General features: G+C 45.5%; 1 non-coding gene across 1 annotated transcript; it reads right to left on the bottom strand.

Annotated features, from left to right (window-relative positions):
* Positions 1 to 10,002: 10,002 nt before the first annotated feature.
* Positions 10,003 to 10,070, bottom strand: LOC148035635 (small nucleolar RNA SNORD36). The gene has a single exon (XR_015691043.1). It is a non-coding gene; the product is annotated as a small nucleolar RNA SNORD36 (small nucleolar RNA).
* Positions 10,071 to 23,535: the final 13,465 nt, after the last annotated feature.

Below are 23,535 nucleotides of genomic sequence, written 5' to 3'. Positions count from 1 at the left end.
TGTATCTAAATGTGCTTATAGGAATGCAAAAGCCCTTACATAGCATGTTAGTCTTTGATGAATCTGATGAGGATCATGAGGATGCAAGTGCCTTTGCAATCATGGCCAAAAATGATGAGGTTGAAGAGCAATCTAGAAGAATTCTTTGACCCGGCTGACACCTTCCCATTCGACCCCAGCAGTCATGTAGATGTAAATATGGGTGATAAGAATGATTCACATGCTACTGCCACTGTTTGTACTATCTCCCTGGATGCTTGGACAGGATCTAAGAGCCCCAACGCTCTTCATCTTCAAGGCAAGATTCACGGGAAAGATGTATTTGTCTTGGTAGATAGTGGTAGCACACACAGTTTCATAAATAGAGTAGTCATGGACAGGCTGAGATGTTTTGTCTCTGATTTACATCAACCAATGAGGGTGCAAGTGGCCAACGGGAGTGAGGAAATTAGTACTCATGTATGCCCAGCTATACCTATTAAGCTTGCTGAAAATTCTAAGCAAAAAGTGGATTTGATTGCACTCAATATGGGGCCGATAGACATTGTGTTGGGCTGCGATTGGCTGAAAACTTTGGGCACCATTTCCATGGATTTTTCATTGCTGTACTTGCAGTTTTTCAGGGCTGGACAACTTGTTCACCTGTAGGGAATTAAAAACAGTAGTGAATTTCAGCTTATTACAGCCAAATAGCTTAAGAAAGAGTTCAAGAAATGCTCCCATATTTTTGTGCTGCAATTAAACAAGAAAAATGCAGATCAATCCCGAAAAATGCATGATAATTCAGCCCTTAAGTTTCTACTTGCAGAGTATGGTGACTTGTTTCAGTTACCTACAGCATTACCTCCCAAGAGAGCGGTTAATCATCCCATTGATTTTGAGCCCCACTCCAAGCCACGGTCAATAAACTCCCTTACGGGTTGTCTAAATGTGAAAGAAAAGAAGTGGCCAAGCAGGTCAAAGATTTAGTAGATATGGGATTCATTGAGGCTAGCTCATCCCCTTTTGCATCACCTGTCTTGTTGGTCAAAAAGAAAGATGGCACTTTCAAGATGTGCATTGACTACAAAGATCTGAATAAGATCACTATCAAGAATAGATACCCTATTCCTAGGGTGGATGACCTATTAGATGAGTTGAAGGGAGCTAAGTATTTCACAAAGATTGATTTGAGATCCGGCTACCATCAAATATGCATGCGTGAAGGGGATGAGATAAAGATTGCATTCAAGACTGATTGTGGGCTCTATCACTTCTTAGTCATGCCCTTTGGCTTGACTAATGCACCAGCCACGTTTCAAAGCCTCATGAACAAAATACTTCAGTCTTACTTATTCAAATTTGTATTGGTATTTTTCGATGACATCCTCATGTACAATCGCTCAAAGGAAGCTCACCTTATATGCACATGAGGTAGATATTTGATATACTTAGACAGCATAAACTCTTTGCTAAGGAGACAAAGTGTTCGTTCATGCAGACTGAGGTTGAGTACTTGGGACAAATTGTTAGTGAGGCAGGCATTAGAGCTGACCCAAAGAAAGTGCAGTGTGTCAGAGATTGGCCCACACTTGCAAATACTACCTCTTTGAGAGGATTCTTGGGTCTCTCCTCATTTTACCGGAGATTCATTCGGCACTATGCCACTATTGCAGCCCCTCTCACTGATAGGCTGAAGAAAGAAGCATTTTTCTCGGATGCATTGGCAGATAGAAGCTTTAATCAGCTGAAAGATTTGCTTACTTCAACCCCTATCTTGGTATGCCCTGATTTCTCTAGGGAATTCACCACTCAGTGTGATGCCAGTGGGAGAGGAATTGGTGCAGTCTTGCTACAAGAACATGGGATCATAGCTTTTGAGAGCCAAAAGCTGGCTGAAAATGAGAGGGTTATGAATGTCTATGATCAGGAAATGCTGGCCATCCTTCATGCCATCAAGAAATGGCATCACTATTTGTATGGCAGCCGATTTAGAGTGAAAAGCGACCATAGAGTACTCAAGTACTTCTTGTCTCAGTCAAATTTGACTCCGAAGCAAAGGAGATGGGTAGCCACCTTACAGAACTATGACTTTGACATCACCCACACTCGTGGGAAGGACAATGTAGTGGTTGATTCCCTGTCTAGGATGTGGGCATGTAAAGTCTCTGCTATCATGGAGTTACACAGTGATTGGATACATAAGCTCCAAGAGGCTTACCTGTTAGATGCCGATTTCAGCAATGTATTTCAAAAATTACAGCAAGGACAATGTGTGGAAAACTCTTCGTATCAGCTCAAAAATGGGCTTGTATAGTATAATGGCCGAATTGCTATCCCTCATACCTCCCCATTCAAGCAAAAAATCATGCAAGAGATGCATTTAGCCCCTATAGCTGGTCATTTGGGAGTCTTTAAGACCTATGATAAATTTTCTAAAAGCTTTTACTGGAAGGGCCTTTGAAAAGATGTGAAAGACTTTGTCTTGGGCTGCGTGCCTTGTCAGCAAAACAAGGATAGCACCTTAAAACCAGCTGGTTTACTTCAACCATTGCCTAAGCCTGAAGGCAAGTGGACACACATCACTATGGACTTCATTACCGGCCTACCGATGATCAAGAAAGGTTGGGATAGCATCTATGTAGTTGTGGACAGATTCACAAAGGCAGCCCATTTCATTCCCACAAAGACTCAGTATAATGCTTCTCAAGTAGCCAGCGAATTCATGGAATATGTTTTCAAATTACATGGCTTACCACAGGTCATTGTGCATGACTGAGATGCTAAGTTTATGAGTAACTTTTGGCGGGCAGTTTTCAACTCTATGGGCACTCAGTTAGCCCCTTCCACTACTTACTATCCATAGATAGATGGTCAGACATAAAGGGTTAACAAATGGCTGGAAACTTACTTGAGGCATTTCTGTCATGATGTACAGCATGCTTGGGACTCATGGTTGCACTTGGCTGAGTTTTCCTATAATAACTTTACACATGCTAGCATTGGAGTTTCACCTTTCGAGGCCTTGTATGGCTACAAGGTGCCCCTTCCTGTGGTTATCTTCAATGATAAAATAAATCCACAAAGCAAGGAAGAATTGGAGAGAATGCAGGCCTTACTACAGCAGTGTAAGGCTAACTTAAAGAGAGCCCAAGATCAAATGAAGCTTTATGCTGATGACAAAAGACGGGATGTGGAGTTCCAAGAAGGGGATTTGGTGCTCTTGAAAGTGCCTAAGTCTAGATATGCCTCCCTCAAAATGGCACACAGGTTCTATGGACCATACCGGATTATCAAGAGAGTTGGAGACTTGGTATATCGATTGGCATTACCCCCATCTACGAAGATCCATAATGTCTTCCATGTGAGTCAGTTGAAGCCCTTCATTGGCTCAGCGGTGGACTATGTTGAGGAACTCCCACCGATAGATGAAGAAGGCTTCATTCAATACATACCCGAAAAAGTCATAGGACAAAGTGAAAAGAGGCTTCGCTCTCACTCGATCATGGAATACTTGATTAAGTTGCAAGGTTTACTACTCGAGGAAGCTTCTTGGAGGCCAGTTTCAGTTTTGGAAGAGTTCCCATACCTCTTAGAAGCAGATTTGGCTGAAATCTAGCTAATTATGGCCATGTTTTTCCCCCAAATAGACTGCAAACAACACTCTGTTTTAAAGCAGATTTTATTCTGCACTATTGACAGCAATGCACACCATAGATGGGCTTAAAGTACTTCTCGAGAGCTCCGTTTTGATGTATAGCACACCCTGTTTAGAGCCCCCCACAGAAAGTTATGACAGATTTACTACAACATGGTCCTATAGTAAACAGCATGTTGTTCACTGTTTGCAGCCCGCATTTACTCCATATATTTGGGTCAAAAACTCATGTTTATAACTCCCCAATAAGTCCCATGTATCATACATACCCCATGGCACATCATACACAATAATACCACTTCATTCATAAGTATACCCTTGTAATAATGCCGCAAAGTAGTACTCTGATCGGTCCCTCCCAATTACCACAAGCCCAAATTGTTTTTTAGGGTAAAAACCTTCGTGTGGGGATGGAATGTAAGAGAGGGGGATTTAATAACAGGGAAATACTAGCTAAACTTTGGCTGGTATATAAGGTGAGAGAGTGTTAACCCCAACACGAAGAAAGCAAAAGGAAATAAAAAAGACGCAGGGCAAAGGCGGAAAAAAGGTAACCCGACTGAAGAAAGAATAGGAGAAAAGGCCAAAAGCGCAAGGGCAACCTTAAGAGTCCAAGGCAAATGCAAAAGGGGAAAGGCGCATTTTAAAATTAAAAGGCGCACCCTGAAATCTTGTAAAAGAGTGCCGGGCTCTCACCCATGCAATTTGTAAATGTAGACGAGCGGTGAAAAGGAATCTAGGAAGATAGAAGGACAATGGGAAAAAGGGCCTAGGCTACGGCCGGCCATGTAAAAAAGAGGAAAAGGGGATGACCGCCCAAAAGAGATTTAGGGTTTCTATGTAAAGTTGAAAAGTGAATGAGAAGCTCATTCTCGTGTGTGGCAAAAAGTAGCTCTCCTCTTCTTCTTCTTCTTCTTGCTTGCTTGAGCTTGTGCTTGAGAGAGGGAGTGTGAGAGTGTGAGGGAGTGAGTGTGTGAGGGTGAGGGACCGAGGAGGAGAAGCTCTCCATCTTCTCCTCTCTTCTTCTCTTCTATTCTCTTCTCTTGTGGAGCTTGGAGTGTGGAGCTTGAGGATGGAGCTTGCTTGAAGCTTGCACTTGGATCGTGGAGCTATCGAAGTGCGCGGGAGAGGAGGTAATTCGAACGGCACGGAGGTAAGCTCACTACACCCGTAGATATGGATGGCGCATCGGTTATGTGAGAGGTAGCCATTAGTGCTCGGCTTGGAACGCTTAAAACAATAAGCGGTCCGTGGGTCTTGGTGGTTGAGTGAAAGCTCCCACATTTTGGTTCCGTTGCCGGGACAAACGGATTCAAGCCTTGAGCACTTGCGTGCTTCGAATCGAGCATTGGAGTAGGGTTTTCCCCGACCGGTGCTTGAGATAGGTAGGAAGCGAGGGGGTTGAAGATGGTATTCGATCTCCTTGGCAAGTAGGTTTGTTGTTTTTCTTGAGATTTATGTTGTGAGATGGAATAGTGTAGGTATTTACTTTGTGATTTGGATGCATTAGAGTAGGAGAAAACAAAGAAAAACAAAGAAAATAAACATTAGGGTTACTATTGCAAAACAGGGCAGAAACAGGGCAAGAATCGTGCAAAAGCGAAAACTTGCTTGTGATGCCTAAGGTCAGTAAGTGAGTATTGGGGGTGCCAATACCATATCGTGAAGAGGGTATAAGGGCCAGAAGTGACAAGAACGGCCACATTGTGCATTGTAGGGTTTCAGAAGAGCAGGAGAGAAGAGGAAAGCTTGGCGAGGAAATCCGCTTCAATCTTGGCATCAGGGAGATCTTTGGCTAGCCCAGGTAATTCTACACCTCTCCCTACAGTAGTAGGACCAATCTGGAGTTGCTCGACAAGGGGGAAGACCCCCAGCGCCTTGCACGACGAATTTTGCGAGCTTCAGCGAAAAAACACGCGCGGCGTTCGGCGCGTCCGAGTCACGACGACTCTGGTCCGAGGCCCAGACTCAGCCCTCGTACTACCTGGTCCACTCGGCCAAACCCTAGTCAACCTCGGACCATCCGAGGAAAAACCGTCCGAGTCAACCCATTCGGCCGTCTAAGTCAAAACTTTTTGCCACGTGGAACATTTGGCCTCAGCCCACCCAAACGACCCGTCCAAGACTCAAATTCGGCCCTTGGCCACATCCCACATTCGGCCCTCGGCCCAAGTGCCTCGGCCCGCCCGAGTGACCTCGTCCGAATCGTCCAAACTCAGCCCTCGGCCCATGCGCCTTTGCCCGTCCGAGTGACCCACTCGGACCCTGCAATTCAGACCTGTTAGGCCGAATTTAGATTTTCTCAAATTTTAACCTAAAGACAGTGAAATTAATCGAGAAACCATATAGAGCCGAAACCATATCATGGATCCATTACCGAGCTAAAACTTAGAGTAAGTGGTTCAAAATTTGGCTATAAATGGTCCTCCAAATTGTGCATGGCTTTATCGTAATGGCCCTGCGGGCCGGGGGGGACTGCCCCCCTCGGACCCCCGTAGAGGGGGCTCTGCCCCCTCTGCACCTCCCCCAAGTAGGTTGGAGAGAGAACGTGTGCTGTGACAGGTCCTCCAAATTGGACCCTAGTGTAGTAATGGCTCTACACAAGCATGGATTCTCACTTGCAAACGAGCAACCAAAAGCCCCGGCCCGAACAGAGAGAAGCAGAGACCCTAGAGCATCAATGGGCCAATCTAGCCATCAAGGGCAAAAAGACCACACCACAAGAACACAAAGACATTGTGTTCGTACCATGTCTAGTCAGAGCGAAATGCAACATCAGCAAGCTACAAATGCCAAGATGACTAGACATGACACTCTTGACGAGAGATGTGCCTTGAATAGCACTACACTGACGATCCAAGACATCAGTGGAGAATGCACATCTGGTCGTGCAGTTGAGAACTCAAGGGTATTTGTCAGAAGGCTTAAATTTACAAGCCAAGACTCAGAAGACGAAGACATAGTACCACCTGCTTATCTTAGGGTCAAGCTCACCGCGAAAAGAGAGCATACTATTGATGCTCTAATTGATGAAGGAGCAGATTTTAATATCTTGACCTATGAATCATGGACCCTACTAGGCCAACCAGAGCTCACACCGACTAGTGCAACTCTTAGCCCTTATGGGGGACAACCACAAGCACTCATAGGGAAGTGCAAAATCCTTGCGATAATTGAAACAGAAAGCTTGCCTATCCTATTTCATGTTCCTCCAAATAGTGCTAGCTGCGGGAAAGAAACCCTCCTAGGAAGACCCTTCAAAAGGGCGACCAAGTGTGAGGCCGACTATGTAGCATAGAGGATACACCTGACACTATCGGGTGTGAGGATAGTCACAACCTTTAGCAAGGGTGACCTCATCAAACCTCAAGGGGAGGGCAAGGAAGGTGCTGACGTAATAGTCAAGCCTACTAACAAGAGCAAGGACTTGTTAGAAAAACTGACACAATCACAGGTCGAACAACGAGAACCAGTTGAGTGAGGCCAGGCCTGAAAAAAGAAGGTCAAGAGACAATGCCAAGGACAGGCTTTGGACTTACACATATCGTAGAAGACCCCAAAAGAAGCCCAAGCTTTTTAGATGCAGGCATCGATGGAGGGTCAGCACAACGCCGCGATTGATATCCAAAGCGTTGCTACGTGCTCAAGGGTACTACGCAGGTAACCGATGGATTTGGGTACCAAAATCCCTTGCTACACCACCTCTATCAGTTGAAGGCTAGAGTGCATCAAAAGCAACGAAGCACAGGAGGAAATCTAAGAGAAACTCTAGGTCTCGAGGCAAGGAAGCAAACATGAGTGTTCGAAAGAAAGAGCCTCAACCTAGCATTCTTAGCAAGCAGATATCAGAGGTAACTATCGAGCGTGCACAAGGACCACTAGTGCTCAAGGAGCCTTTGACTACCCAAAAGGATAATGAGCACCACAGGCACAACATTGCTCAAGGCAAGGCTGATCGCTCAACAAAGCAAATGGCACAATCGTCTAATAGCCTCGAGCAAATCATTCAGCCAGTGCCAAGTCCACCTAAGAGTCCTAGATCTCCTACATCCTCTTTTTCCAAACGGACACAGGAAGCACAACAACGGTTGTCAAGGGAAACTCCTCAATTCCAATCTCTATCTCCATCTAAGCTTCCAAATGTCCAAGAGGTGGGACATGACGCCATCTGTAGCTCTCGACCCAAGGATATGCATGAGCAACCTAATGTAACTAGATCAACTCATGCTCGATCTACACAGATGAGTGCTCAAAGGGCAACAAAAGACACGACCACATCTGATTGCCTTAGGGACTTGACACCGCAATCCACCAAGGGTAGCCAGCCCACTAAACTAGTTGCTACTACTTCCAATCAGGGATCACAGCAGTCACAGCCCTTGGCCATGACAATACCCCTCGTGGAACGTGTCCTTAATAGTTTACCTGTGGAGGAGGTGTCGCAACCAATTTCCTTGACAACTCCAGCACTTTCAAAGTGCCTAGAGCCTAAGCTGGAGGAGTTAAACACAAGGGCGCTAGCTGAAGAGCTAGACTCCCCGAAAAGGGAGGCAGTTCTGCCCTCACAGCCTGGTAATGCTATTCAGCAGGCCACAACTATGTCCCATAAGGACACACTAGAGAGAGAGAATGCTGAGGCCCAACCAAGCACGTCAACGGTTGACCTAGTCCAGGGTCCTGAGTGGTTGTTAGATGCACCTGCGTTGACCAAGAAAAAGAGGAGAAAGCAAAGAAAACAACAACAGTTGCAGGTGGTTGTGGACCCCAAGAACATTGAGACGAAGAGCGCCGGAGAGCCGATGAATAAAGCATCGAGTCCATCCACCAATGAGCCCATTAATGCCTCTCCTAATAGCGGTGAACCCTCAGACACATCCGTGTGCTCGGAAAAACCAAAGCAACTATTGCCATCAACAGTTGCTTGCAACACTCTATCCACTGACAATAGAACTCACATTGATCAATCAAGAGTGGATACAACGCTGTCACAACAGGGTGACAAGGTCATACCAGTCACACCCAAGGAGAACCATGATGCAATAACGAAGCCTCAAGAGAAAAAAGGAAACCCCAAGAGCATGAGCAATCCTAGCGTTGACCAATCTTGCTCATACAGACCTGAACCTCCAGCTATGCTAAAGCCTGGGCAAAATCCTAGAACCTTGCATGAAATAGCAACCGAGCAAGCCCTCGTGGAGCCCCGAGAGGAACACCAAGGAAAAGGGAATTCTCTTGCAAGAAAATCTATCTTGTAACATCAACAAGCTTGTTTATCATGTTTCATATGATCACAATGAAGAAAAGAACACCAGGCACAACAAATCTTCATGCAGCATCATGTAGATCTCCCACGGATTTGAATAGAATCAACCATATTCTTCAACATCTTCACAAAATCCCTCAATAGAACAAAGAAATCAAAGAAATACACCATCTTTGAATGGAAATACATCACATAGTATTCATCTTCAATATCTTCATAGTCTTCTCTCTCAATCTCTCATATACAATCACTCTGGTTGAGTAGAATTGGCTATCTCTGACTCTCTCTCTCTCACTCTATCAATAATACATCATATCCTCACTACAATCTCTCAAAAATCACTCTTAATAATCACTCTTAGGTCGTGGATGCCCCTCCCAAGAGGTATGTCTGATATGAAGGGTCACCAGAGCCACTACAGTGTCTCTTCACAGCTCACTACTGTCACTTCACTCTAGTCTTCACTTGAGTCTTTAGCAGCTACTTCTTCCACTTCCTTCAGCTCTTTTGCACTTGTATTCACCTCTTTCCAAGGCTAGAAAACTTTCCCAAAGTCACACATACATTCCACAGAACACTTACAGAAGCATACAGAACAGTCTACAGAACAGTACCAGAACAGAGACAGTACAGAACAGAATAGAGACAGAACAGAAGCAGAAGCTCTACAGAAGACCTACAGAAGGTTACAGAAGGTTATCAAAACTTCATAACTCACTCTCAAACTATTCCAAACTCTCACAAACCATTCAATAAACTTTCACAATATCTCATTCTTCATCAATCAATACTTCATCCCTCCTTACAGAAGACAATCAGAACAAAACAGACCAAAACAGAGCAAAACAGAAGGTATACAGAACCAATCAGAACCTATCAGAACATCACAGAACCACCAACAAACATCATAATCTTCCAAAACACAATCAATATCATCCAAAACATTCTCAATCCACTTCTAAATCAATCAATCATCTCATAAAATCAACCATTCAGCTCTCAAAAACAACAAAAAATCAGCCCAAAAACAAGTCATTTCAACACTTAACATATCCCCACACTTAATAAGGAAGCGTCCTCGCGACCCAGGAAAAAGGGAATACAAGTTCATTGAAAAGCTCAACTTTGATCTTCAATATCTTCTAAAAAATAATCCATCCATCACGACCCCAACTTATAACCTGTTTCTGATATAAAAATACAAAGAAAGGAAAACCCTTTTGAAATTAACACCTCTTATCAAACTAAAAATCACAACAAATTTGTAAAGGATATAAGAGTTTGCTTCTTCTTCATCTGCATCGTCTTCAATTCTCCAACCACGACCCCATCTTTACAAATCTCCAAAACATAGCTCGTACACGAAATCCAATAGGAAACCACCACGTTCGTTTGACATAAAGGAACTCACAACACAAACACTAATACACAACACAACCATCTGAATGACTTCTTCAAAAAGAGAGTTGTTCATTAGAAAGCTTCCACCATACATTGGAAAGGTATCAATGAAGATGATCCCTCTTAAAAGATTGATGTTGTCGGAATCGATCCATAGATAAGGATTCATCTACAAAGTTTTTAGGAGGATTTTGAAAAAATTGGAGACAGCACATCCGTTCCAACAGGACCAAGTATCTGCTAGGCAAACAGAGGGCATGAAAATACAGTATCTCCAGCTGCTGGGAATCAATGCTAACATTGACATTCATGCACAACTTTGGAATAGGCTTTGAATCAGTATGAGAGTGCCTATGCATATACGCCAGGTACCAAGCAAAGTGAGCAGTTAATCTCACTGAGGGATCTGCAGACTGTGAATATTGTTGGGCAAAATGAACATACTTTTGATAAGCTTGACTAGAAGCTGTCCATTCTCCCGGAATTACTGGCCAATTAATCTGCGGTCCTGTAAGGCAATCATCCGAACTCCATCCCCTTCTTCTGGAAATCTGATTATCAAAACCGTCACAGTCACTAACCAACTGAGGTGGTTGAGATATGGAAGTGTGAGGAGAGGGTAATAGAATAAGAGAAACTGGATGTAGGGAAGGATAGGAAAAATCATAAAAGGAAGAAAAGGTTAAAGAAGGAGTGGCAGAAATTTGTAAGGAATCACTAAGGAACGGTGTTAACTGATAAATAGGAAATGTGGAGGGAACATTAATGAGGGGTGAAGAACAGGGTGGAGAAGGGGAAAATACCCTATCCTCAATAAAGGAACACTAAGTGAAAATAGGAATTTGAGGGAAATTTGAAGGTTGGAAAAGAAGTGGTAAAATAATTGTGGAATTAGTTTGACAAAGGGAAAAATATATAGCATAGCGGTGAGCCAATTGTTGGTAATAGAGGAGGGTAGGAACAGAATGTCCCAAAAGAGATCGTCTATGATAGGCATCAAAGAAGGTAGCATCAAATGGATTATGTTTGGAAAGATAGGTTAAGAGATCCATCCTCAGTTGGTTAGTACTCTGTACAAAGGTAGGAGCTGTGTTTTGTCTTTGATTTAGGACCATCGAATCAATCATGGGATGCCACGAATTATCATGACAATCAGCTACTTTGGAGGAATAACTCTGGAACATATCAGCTATGCACAATTCCAAATGATTGACATATAAAACAGCCTGTAAGACCACATCCCCCGCATACCATGCCATATCTACCTCATCTGGAATTAACAAATCTCCTCGTAGATACATGTATGACATCAACATGGTGTCTGGCGTGACAGAATCTTCAAAGACCATTCTGACTATACCTCTGTCAACAACTCAGCAGACCAAGCCCCACTCCAGCCATCCTCTGGAAAAGGTAAATCCATCGTGGAAAGCTTCATATAGAAGACCAACTTCTGTAAGTGGTAGTGGACAAAGAAAGAATGGTCTGGTAGGACAAAGTCCTGAAACTCCTCAAAGGTAGACCATAACAAGTCCATTCTGGACTGCAATCTTTCCACTTTATCTTGAAATAGAGGGCACAAAGTAGCCTGTCTCTGTAGGGCAGCCAAGTCCTGCTGTGAAAGAGAAGGAATCAATGGAACAGGAGGGCTTGGAGGAACAGAGCGGGACTTTGCAAGCTGATCTTGCAACTGCTAGATTTGGGAGGCTTGGTTGGCCACTGTGTCATTAGCCATCTGTAAAGCTGAAAGCTTGTCATCGAAAAGAACTTGGAATTCTTTCACTTCTCTGGACATCCTCTCCTTCTCTGCTGAAAGGCTAGTAACCTGTGACTGAGCCTCGAATAACTGGGTCTTCAATGAAGAAATCTCATCGCTTTGAGTGGCAACCAGTTGGGTTTGCTGTTCCATTTGCTTAAATAGATCTGCTAGGGTATCCTTAGCAGAAGCTAACTCAAATGTTGCCTTATGCAACTGGTCTTTGGACTGCATGAGCTCCTCATAGAAAGATGCGTACAGCTGTTGAACACAGGCTATCACTGACAACTCAATGGAACTTTGAATATCCTTGCAGAGGAAAGGAATGGCATCTCCTGAAACGAGACTGTTCAGGGAGGGAACTGAGATCTCCAAGGATCCTTCTCGATGTGCTCGGAACAGGTTATTGCAAGTGAGATACCCAGGGAGTTCACTGCCAGAAGTAGCAGGGATAGGCACTGAGGAAGTACAGCAGGGGCTTTATCCGCTACCCTCTTCAAGCGTTTGCGCTGTATGACCAGGGGAGGCGGAGAATCATCATCCTCAATGTCAATAGGGGCTGACTCGTCTGAAGGTGGAGGAGGAGGTACTAGATCTGATGGAGGAGGTGGAGGTACAGTCTTCTGTAAACCTGAATAGGTCAAGAAGGCAGACAAATATGATCCGTAGGTAACATTGGTAACATTACCCCTCGTGACTTTAACAAAATGTTGATCCATTTTAGTAAGGAGGTAAGTGCTCCAATCAATAGCAACTCCTTTCAGCACCATCCTGGAAGCTATGAAAAGCTCTTTGGACAAATAGTGGGATGGCGTTTTGGCAGGCATGAACCTGTCCTGAAGGAACTGACACATCGTCTTCCATACGGGATCAGTAATCATAGAAAACGAAACTCCTGAAGAGTTTATCACTTTCTTAACATCAAGGACTTCCCTTGTCTGCTTCTGCAACAGCTTGAGAATCTCTTCATTAGAGAAGAGCTGACGAGTGGTCACAAAAGGTTCTCCTTTGAAGGGAAGAGACAGAGCCTTCCCTAAGCCGCGAGATGTCAAAGTCATAGACATTCCTTGTACTACGCCTGTCTTCTTGCTGTAAGAGGCCAGGAACTCATCACATAACGACGGATCCTCTGGAAGTAATGGAAAAGGAGTGGCCACAAAAGCAGCAAGTCCCGCCTTCGTGAGGGGCTCAAAAGGAAGTAGGGACGAGTAATCCCTACTAACTAATGGGACATACTAGATAGGGGGAGGAGCATGAGAAGGCGCCATTCAGATGGTTACACACACACCACAAACACAGACAATCAAGGAGAATTCCTGCAAAGCAACAGACAAAAACTAAGGATAAGAAAATTACCAATCAAACGTGACACGACCTACTAACCCCAAGCAAACCACATCCTAAAAAAATTTGACATGACCTCGAGACAAATGCGACCGAAAGCTTCATGCGATGCATCAGACAAATACCCTGAACCCCGTATCAGGCAATAAAAGAAAAAAACTGCATACCGTACCCGTAACCGTAACTAAGATAGGAAACCAAAACCATACCATATCCGACACATATCAATACGACATCTGTGATAGAACCAAGACTGGACCATGGAAAATAACACTAATGAGTGCGCATACCCATCCCACGAAACGCTTCATTAAAAAGGGAATTAAGTGCAGTGAGGGGGGAATTAATTTAATGAAGGGTTGATTTTAATCATTTATTAAAAATGGGTGAATTTTTATTAGGTGATAAACCTTAACAAGAAAACGGCGGTTCCTTATTATAAATTAAATTACCAATTATTAGGTGAAGCGGTGCAGTTATTCGATTCCCGGACTTCGATTCCCGACTGGGTCTCTAAATGCAAGTCATTGATTATAAATTAAGGTGATGTGGAGCGCTTTTTTGCCAGCGCGTGCTCATGTGACAGCTGGGTTATTTTAATTAAAAATTTAAAGTGCATCTGTAGCGCACGTAGCGCCTGCTAAGTGAACGGCCGGGTTATTTTAATTAAAAAGTATGTGTCTTTAGCGCGAATGCACGTGCCATGGTGGTAGTTAGGTTTGATTTAGGTTAAATATTGGTTTGTTGGTTTGTGTGTTTTTTTTTTTGTTGTTTTGTTTTTTTTTTAATATTAACCGTGGGTTTTGGGGTAGCTTGTGTGTATATTTTATGTTGTTTTTTTAATTTTTAAACAAATAAAAAGGGCAATACCTGGTAGTGGGTGTATGAAAATGCAAAGAATGCGCTTCTCCGCTATCCAAAAATATCTGGATGTTTTTTCTCGATACGGTTAGTTGGTGTGTTGAAGGAAAAAGGTTTGACTGATTATTGTATTGTATTTTTAAGGAATTTAGGGGGAAAATTAAATATTATGATAGCTAAGAAAAATATACCAAAAATAAATAAAAATGTGAAGGGAAGGGTTAGGAATTTTTCAGAAATTAATTTGAAATTTTTTAGCATGTTAAATGAATTTTTAGCATATTTTTGGGTATGTTGAAAGATTTTGGAATTTTAAAATAGGCAAAAATATTTTTTTGCGAAAATTTAAAGGTTGAGAAAAAGAGAGCCATGGATTGCAAAAATAAAAGGAAAGGGTTCTAGATTTTCTGTAATTTTGCAGAATATAAAGTGGTTTTTTAATGATTTATTTATATTTTTCAATGTGTTTGTGTGTTTTTTAGTTGTTATTTAAATGGAAAAAAGGAGTTACGGGTGTGGTAATGAAAAATGTGGGAAAAATACCTAGCAACAGGCTGCGTGACAGCTGCGTGGCAGCAACGGACTAATGATCTTCCGCACTCGATCCCGCACACGAGCATGCACAAGCAACCGCGATCACGCACTCGGGCGTACACACCTGCGCGTGTGTTGACAGCTCAAGGGTGTTTGCAGGTGGGACTGGGGTTGATGGAGGGGGTTGCGGTGGTGCCGCTGTGCAGCGGGGCTGCAGCGTGGGACAGGGGGCTAGGTGGGGGGTAGGGGGGTGTGTGTGGGACAGGGGGCTTAGAGGGAGGTGTAGTGCGTTGCGGGTTGCGGGTCTAGTTGCAAAGGGGGAAGGGGGGTTTAGAGAGGGTAAGGGGAAGGGTTAGGTGTGTAATGGAAGGGTAGGGAAGGGGTGTGAATGGTGGCGTTGGAGGTAAGAAGGGTTATGTGTGGGGGAATGGGGGTGTAGAAGGGGGGTAATGGGTTAGTAGATGGGAAGGGGGGCTAGTGGGGGGTGGGTTTGAATGGGTGGGTGGGGCATGGGGGGAAGGCGGGAAACTGGCCGCCTCCTGCACTGGGCGGCCGACAGCCAGGAGGGCAGAGGCGGCGGACAACGTGGAGGCCGGAGGCGGCGGACGAAGGGCGACGTGGCACCACAGGGGCGAAAGGGCGGACGGCGCTGCGACTGTGTGGAGGAGACGACGACTGACTGGCGGGCGGTCGGGGCAGGAAGCGGCAGGGACACACGGCAGGGAGGGGCGACAGGAGGCGGCAGGGGGGAACGGGCGCCGGGGCACGCGACAGGCAGGAGGCAACCCAGGCGAAGGTGTCCAGGAGGGGGCGCAGGCAACGAGGGGTGGCGGCCAGGCGAGGGGCACCAGGGCGGACAAGGCCGCAGGACGGCCGTCGAGGGGTGTGGCGGCCCGGCGGACGAGGAGATGCTGGAGGGAGACCGCGAGCGGCTGGAGACGAGGGCTGGAGAGAGAAGAAGGAAGGGAAGGAGAGGGGAGAAAGGAGGAGAGAAGGAGAAGAAGAGGAGGAGGGGGGGAAAACGAACGCAGAGGGAAGGGAGAGATAGAGGTGGAGAGGGAGAGGGAGAGGGAGGTGGAGATAGAGGGAAAAGAAGAGGAGGACGCAGAGGAAGAGGGAGACGGTTGGGGGACGGGGAGAGAGAAAGGAGGATAGGGGGGAGATAGGGGAGGGTGGACATGGGGGGAGGATGGGCAGGGACAAGGGGTAGGCAGGGACAAAGGGTGGGTAGGGACCCAGGGGTGGGCAGGGACAAAGGGAGGAAGAAATGGGCGCGTACCCCCGTCCCGCGCTCATGCGCGGGGCGGGGTAAAAAAAATTTGCCGTGACGGGATCAAAATGGCGCGGGGAAGACGGTACGGGTTACGCGGACACGACCGGGGCGCGTGGAGAAGCGTAAAATCGAAAAAGGGCGCGTTCACGCGCAAAACGGGCGCGAGAAAAAATGTAAAAATAAAGAAAAATTAATAACTCCCAATCCGGACGTCAAAACGAAATAGCGTAAAAACAAAAAGTGGGCAAGACGACAGGGGGAAAACAAGGAAAATACGGGACGGGGGTTCCGGGAGGGGTAAAGGCGGTCACGTGCAAAAAACCCAAAAAACGAACAAAAAAATGCAATTAAAAATTAATATCAAACGATCCGTGCATCGGAATGAAGTGCAGAAAAAAGGAAAATTGTGCAGAAAGATGTGTTCGACAATCCTATCACATCAAAACATAATTCCGACTGAGATAAGACGCGTTCACATGGGAAAAACCCAAAAAATAAACCCGAAAATGGGATCGGAAATTAATATCGAACAAACCATTCACCGGAATGACATGCAGTAAGAAGGAAAAATGTCCGCAAGAAGGGGTGGCACAGGGTTATCATGTTAAAACGCAGTTCCGGCGGAAATAGGAGGGGTTCACATGTGAAAAACTCCAAAAATACTCCCGAAAACTCATTTAAAAATTAATAAGTAAAAATCCAGAAGTCGAAAAAGGGTGGAGGAAAAAGGAAAAAGGTGGGGGAAGGCACAGGGGACACGGCTGTCTAATCAAATTGGAATTCCGATGCAAACAGGGCAGGTTCACATGGAAAAATGTCAAAAATACACACGAAAAAGTCGTGAAAACCCGGAAAATTAATAATGGACAAACCGTGTATCGGAATGATGCGGAATAAAAAGGAAAAATATCAAGGGAAAAGTGGTTGGCAGGGCTAGGACGACAGATCACGGTTCCAAAGCAAGAAAAATGCGTTCACATGGGAAACCGGCTAATTTGTGCAAAATGCTTCAAAAATTAATAACTCAAAAACCGTGCACCGGAACAGGGGTAGGTAAAAAGGAAAAATGGACCATTCAATGGGAGGAACAGGGCTATAAGGTTGGATGGGGACTTTGGTGAACGTAGGGTGCATTCACATGGAAAGACCTCAAAATCAAAGAATGAAGGAAAACTGCAAGGAAACAGCCCCAAGGGTGGGTGGAACATAACCGGATGGGTGGAAAGGGATCCCATTAGGGTAAAAGCAAGGCAAGGCATTCATGCATGAACAGGTTAAGGCATATGCAGAAAAGTATGCACGGAAGACGCGCAGGGACGCGTCCCCACACTTAAGACCTTAACGGATAGGGTTAACCGAACAACAGGGACCTAGGACCACGCCATAGACCATCCACTAACATCCCCACACTTAAAACATGACCATCACTAAGAAACAGAAGTTGTAGGGTTAGAAAAACTTGGCCCGTTTCGTCAAGAATCAAGGTTGAGTGTCGACGGCATGTCCAGTGTGGTTGTCGGCGCTGGAGGGACCAAGGCATCTTCTCGGCACACGTCCATCATGGAAGGGACCACGCAGCAGCACCCAGGGAGGTAACTGATGGAAGGAATCGCAGGAAATGCATTGTCGATGATGAGGGATATTGCACTCAACTCACAGTCACTCAATTGGAATGAAAGATCAGTCATTCGCCCCATGACTAATATCACTCGAGGAAGAATGATTAAAAACCCATATCTCATACCCGGTTGAGGAATCGTCAAAGGGGAATTTGTGCAGAAAGAGTATGCCAGGGTGCACAGTTGATGGTGCAGTAGTGCGTCCAACCTGTCTGGCATAAGTGCAAGGAGGAAGGCAAGGGAGCCTTACAGTGCAGTGTACAGAACAGGGTGATGTGTCTTGTGTTGACGGTAAAAACCCATCCCGTGGGTGCATAGGGAAACGGGAACATACCTGACTCCAAGTGTCGTAACGTCCCTCAATCTCACCTCTCGGTAAATGATTGAAGAAACTCCAGTCACACTCAATCCACCCTCTGTCTCACGCTCTGTGGATAGATACAGGAGGGCAGCCTTTTCCTGAAACCCATTGATGTAATCCTCACAGTCACTTGTGCAAAGGGTGTATGCCTTGTGCACATTTGATGGTGCAACTGTGCATCCCGCCCTGTGCCGGCATACGGTGCGAGAAGGAAGGCAAGGGAGCCTTATGGTGCAGTGCACAGGGACAAATCGTGCTTTGTGCTTTGAGAGGCCCATCCTGTGCGTGCAACTCTTCATTCACACTTCTCACCTCTCATTCGATTTGAAGGAAAAAGACTGGTCTCTCGCCCCACCCCCTGCCTCACTCGTTGTTGATAGATACAGAGGGCAACCATACTCACTTCCCCATCCGGTTAGGATGAAAGCTAAAATCACTCGATTGTTTGTCGATGAAGATCGCGTCATCAGTTGTTGAAGAGGCGTACCCCGGGAGGTAGCCATCAAATCGAACATTGTGTTGGATAGGAATATGTCGTCCGCTAGAGGACAGGTAGTCACTTTGCAGAAAGACCCAGGACACAGCGTACCAAGGGAGGCAGCTTCGGAATTGGATCCGAGGGATATCAATCAATGAATCCACTTTCTGGACTGCTGGGTGTTACCACCTTTTCCACAGCCAGCTTCTCGCCCAAGGGTGTTTATCACCTTTTCTTGGAACGAGGCCTGCTATGACAGGGAATTGCTTCCTTTTCTCTCATAACAGATTTGTTTATTTGTTTTTTTTTTTTCTCTTTCTTCTTTGGTGTTTTTTTTTCTTTTTCTTATTTTCCCCTATTCCCGAGGGTGTTTCCACCTTTTCTCGAAGAAGAGGTCGGCATGACAGGGACCTAAGTCCTTTTCTCCCATAACCGATATATTTTGTTTTGTTTTGTTGTTCTCTCTTTTTTTTTTCTCTTCCAGTTGAGCAAGGGAATGGTAGAAAAACCATGTCTCAAGACCAACCTCGCCACTGTCGCTGGTGGAAAATAGAGGATAAGAAATCAAGACTGGAAGGGGGTTTGGAGGGGAGGTTTGGAGGGGACAGAGGGTTGCACCCTCTTCATCAGAAGTGATTGAAGAACGGCTATCAAAAGTAGCATCATAAGAAGTACAATGCCGCGCCAACGAGGGAAAGGATCAAGTGTCCGTAATTGTCAAGATCCCCAAGGAGGGAAGTACTTCTTCAAGCGATATCCGTTGATCAGAAAGGGATCATCAGAGGCATCCACGGTCTCTACTTGGACAGAGCCATTAGGGTTGACTGCAAGTACCTTATAGGGGCCCATCCACCGTTGTTGGAGCTTGCCAGGAAACTTGCCAAAGCGTGAATCATAGGCTAGGACCAAATCACCTTCTTTGAACTCCTTGTGCTTGATGAAATTGTCATGGTAAGCCTTACGTCGAGCTTGCGTGGCTTCCATGCACTGTAGAGCCATCCTACGAATTTCGTCCAAACATTCCCAGTGCAGGAGACGGCGTTGCAGTGAATCATCATCCCCCAAACGCTCTTTGATAGCCACTCTCAAAGAGGGTAGTTCCAATTCAACAGGAAAAACAGCTTCTGTTCCATACACCAACTGGAAAGGTGTCTGTCCCGTTGCTGCTTTATGGGAGGTTCTGTACGCCCAGAGGGCCTCTGTAAGTCGATTATCCCAATCACGACGATGTGCAGCAATTGTTCTTGTCAGAATCGAGTAGAGGATGCGATTGGTGACTTCGACTTGGCCGTTGGCTCTGGGGTAATAAGGAGTGGACTTGCGATGGCGGATCTTATACAACTCTGTCAACTCTTCCATGACTTTGTTAAGGAAATGAGTGCCTCTGTCACTTACCAGCTCTAAGGGACTGCCAAAACGGGTGATGATATTCTCGTACATGAACAAGGCTACGCTGTTACCATCGTCCCGCTTTAGGGCTTTAGCTTCACACCACTTTGTGACATAATCTGTACATACGAGGATGTATCGGTTCTGTTTCCTTCTGGTGGGAGGGTCGATCGGACCTACGAAGTCAATACCCCACTTCTCAAACGGCTTCAAAGGAAGGATAGGTTGCAGTGGCATGGCACTTGTCTTGGTGGGTTTCCCCATTCTTTGACAAGCATCACATCTTTTACAGTAATCATAGGAATCTTTGTGGATGGTAGGCCACCAATATCCCGCTAGCAGAGCCTTCCTGGCTGTAGCTTCTCCTGCAAAGTGACCTCCACATGGCTCGTCGTGGCAAGCCTTCAGAACAATCCCAATCTCATCTCCTGCAACACATCTTCTGAGTACTTCATCTTTGCCTTTCTTGTACAGTGCACCGCCGAGCAGGGTGTAGGGGGCTGATTCTAGCATGAGCTTCTTCCTTTCCCGACTAGAAATACCAGGAGGGTACTGTTGGGTTGCCAGCAAATTGGCAATGCCTGCATACCAGGGAGTTACAGTTTCTACCAAGAATAGGGAAGCATCAGGGAGGTCTGGATCATCCTGCTCCTCGTCTGCAGTTTGTGGGATACGCGATAGATGATCAACCAGAACATGGGAAAGACCAGGCTTAGTAATCACCTCAAAGTCGAACTCCTGGAATAAAAGGACCCATCTCATCATTCGTCCTTTCACATCTGCTTTGTTCATCAAGAAGGACAGGGCCTCATGATCCACATAAAATTTAAAGTGGGTAGATAGGAGGTAATGGCGAAACTTCTCCAGGGCAAACACCATTGCCAAGCACTCCAGCTCGGTCACTGTATAGTTCCGTTCCCTATCAGTGACTTTTCGTCTTGCATAATAGATCGGTTGATCCAACTTTGAGGAGCCCTTTTGGCAGAGGACAGCACCTAAGCCTTCAATTGATGCATCAGTGTGTAGTTGGAACTCTTTCGTCCAATCAGGAGGTTGTAGAATGGGTGCCTCTATCAGACACTGCTTCAGAGTGTGGAAGGCTTTGTCACATTCTTCCGTCCAAGTAAACTCTGCATCTTTCCTCAGAAGCTTGTGCAAGGAAGTTGCCTTTGTTGCAAAATGAGCTATGAACCTTCTGTAGTAACCCACATGGCCTAGGAATCCCCTCAACTGTTTGAGGTTGGTGGGTGCTGCCAGAGCTGCGATCCTTTCAATCTTTGCAAGGTCTGTTGATATCCCTTGTGCTGAGACAATGTGGCCCAACAGGACTCCAGAAGAGACCCCAAAGATGCATTTGTCGAGGTTGAGGGAAATCCCATACTCCCGGCATCGGTCAAAGCATTGTTCCAGGTGTTCCCAATGTTCACGGATCAAACTATAGACACAGAAGTCATCCAAATATACCTCAATAAAGTCGTGCAGATGATTTTGAAATGCGGCCATCATGACTCGTTGGAAAGTAGCAGGGGCATTGCAGAGCCCAAATGGCATCACTCGGTAAGCGTAGGTCCCCCATTCTGTGGTGAAGGTTGTTTTGGATTGGTCTTCTTCTGCGATTTGGACTTGGTTGTATCCGCTGAATCCATCCAAAAGAGAATAAAGTTCATGTCCTGCCACTGTGTCCAACAGTTGATCTGTGAAAGGGATAGGAAAGTGATCCTTCTTTGTCTTGGAATTAAGCTTTCGGAAATCCACACATATTCGCAATTTGCCATTCTTCTTGGGTACAACCACGATGGGTGAAACCCATTCACTATTTGCCACTGGATAGATGAACTCGGCTTCCAGAAGCTTCAACAGCTCCGCTTTCACCAATGTGGAATAATTCGGGTTCATTCGCCTCTGTCGTTGCCGTACTGGCTTGGCATCAGGCTAATATGATGTTGACATATTGTGGGATCAATCCCCTTTAGGTCTTTGTAAGACCATGCAAACACGTCCAAATTTTCTTTCAACAAGTTGTACAAGGTTGACAATTCCTCTTCTGGGAGACTGCTACCCACCTTCAAGTGGCGTTCAGTGCCATCTGAATCCACAAAGGTTAACTGCCTTTCACCTTCTACTTCACGAATGAAGGTTCCGCGGACCGCTTCTGGGTAGAGATCCAACTCCTTCAAGGGAGTGGTGTCCTCGTTTGATGTCCCACTAGAACTCACTTCTTCTTTTGGTGGAGACTTAGGTTGCTCCTTGAGATGTTGGAATGGGATAAGAGCCGTTTCGGGTTTGGTTTCAAAATTAATTACCTCTTGGCTTGAAGACTCCTCTTCTGATGATACATCCAGGAACGTCACATAATAGGGACCCTCTGATGCCTGTTGGGTTGGTGGGACTGGTGCTTGTTGGCACGGTGCATCATCATCATCTTTCTTTGGCAAGGATGGGTTAGGACGGCAGGAGCCACACTTAAAAGACGGCTTGCTCTTCTTAATCCATTTCTTATAAAGGTTTTGCATATGAGAAGATCCATTTGCCAGACCAAATGGTATCATCACCATTCTGTCCCATAGCATGAGCTCATCGGCTTCTGATGCTTCTGGAACTTCTTCCTCAAATGTATCCTCTTCAGGTGGGATAGACTCTTCCATTTCACTTTCATAATCTTCTTCGTCCATATCATATCCATCCTCTTCTATCTCTGTCTCTGCTTCTGCTTCTGCTTCTGCTTCTGTAGGAGCTCTGTAACAGAAGAACAGATTCTCTGGTTCCTCTCCTGCCTCTGTCTCTGCTTCTGCTTCTGCTTCTGCTATGGCCATGTAACAGGGAGAGCAGTACATCCATGCTTCTATCTCACTGTCAGAAGTGATTTCAGAAGGCATTCCTGATTCAGGCAGGAAGTATTCACCCATTGATAATGACTTCGCATCTTTTGGAAGTCGGCTTACAGTATCCATTGTTAAGGAATGTGCCACTGTTTTCTTGGGAAGGATCTGTTTGACAGCATCTTCGTCTGCTGACGTTCCATCTGTAGCCTCATTAGGGGAGTCAGAAGATAATTCCAAGGAGGTGGATCCATGTCCTTTTTGAGAACCATACAGTTTCAGCACCACTTTGTTGGGTCCTCTACCCAAGGTCAAAGTTCCTTTGAACCAATCCGTCCTTGCTCTCGCTTCAAAAAGCCATGGTCTACCCAGTAACAGAGGATAGGATGTACCATAAGAGTTTGGCTTCACCACCAAATAGGTTAGCCAATAATCTTTTCCAGCCACTGTAGTCTTCACATATGGGAGAATGCCCAAAGGCTTGATTCTACTCTGATCCGCCAGTCTGATGAGCCATTGGGTGGGTTGCACACCTTGTAGGCCTAGATCCTTCATTGTCACATCCGTCATAATGTTTACTGATGAACCTCCATCAATCAGTGCATTTGCAATGAAGCAGCCTTCTATCCATACGCCAGTCTCTGGAGTACCTGGATCTAGGAAAGCGTTAGCCACATCCACTTCTTTTACAGGCTCTGGAGCCTTGTTGGACTTTGTCACTGTTGAGGGAGCAATCCTTAAACCACGTCTTTTTGTCAGTATACTTTTGAATCTTTTCCGGCAACTGGGAGACAACATTA

Source organism: Lygodium microphyllum, chromosome 5 (genome assembly GCF_053477565.2).
Source record: "Lygodium microphyllum isolate KBCC chromosome 5, Lygodium_microphyllum_v1.1.10, whole genome shotgun sequence".
NCBI classification, from domain to species: domain Eukaryota; kingdom Viridiplantae; phylum Streptophyta; class Polypodiopsida; order Schizaeales; family Lygodiaceae; genus Lygodium; species Lygodium microphyllum.
The sequence above is the reverse complement of the archived record's forward strand: the minus strand, read 5'-3'. Positions and strand labels throughout refer to the sequence as shown.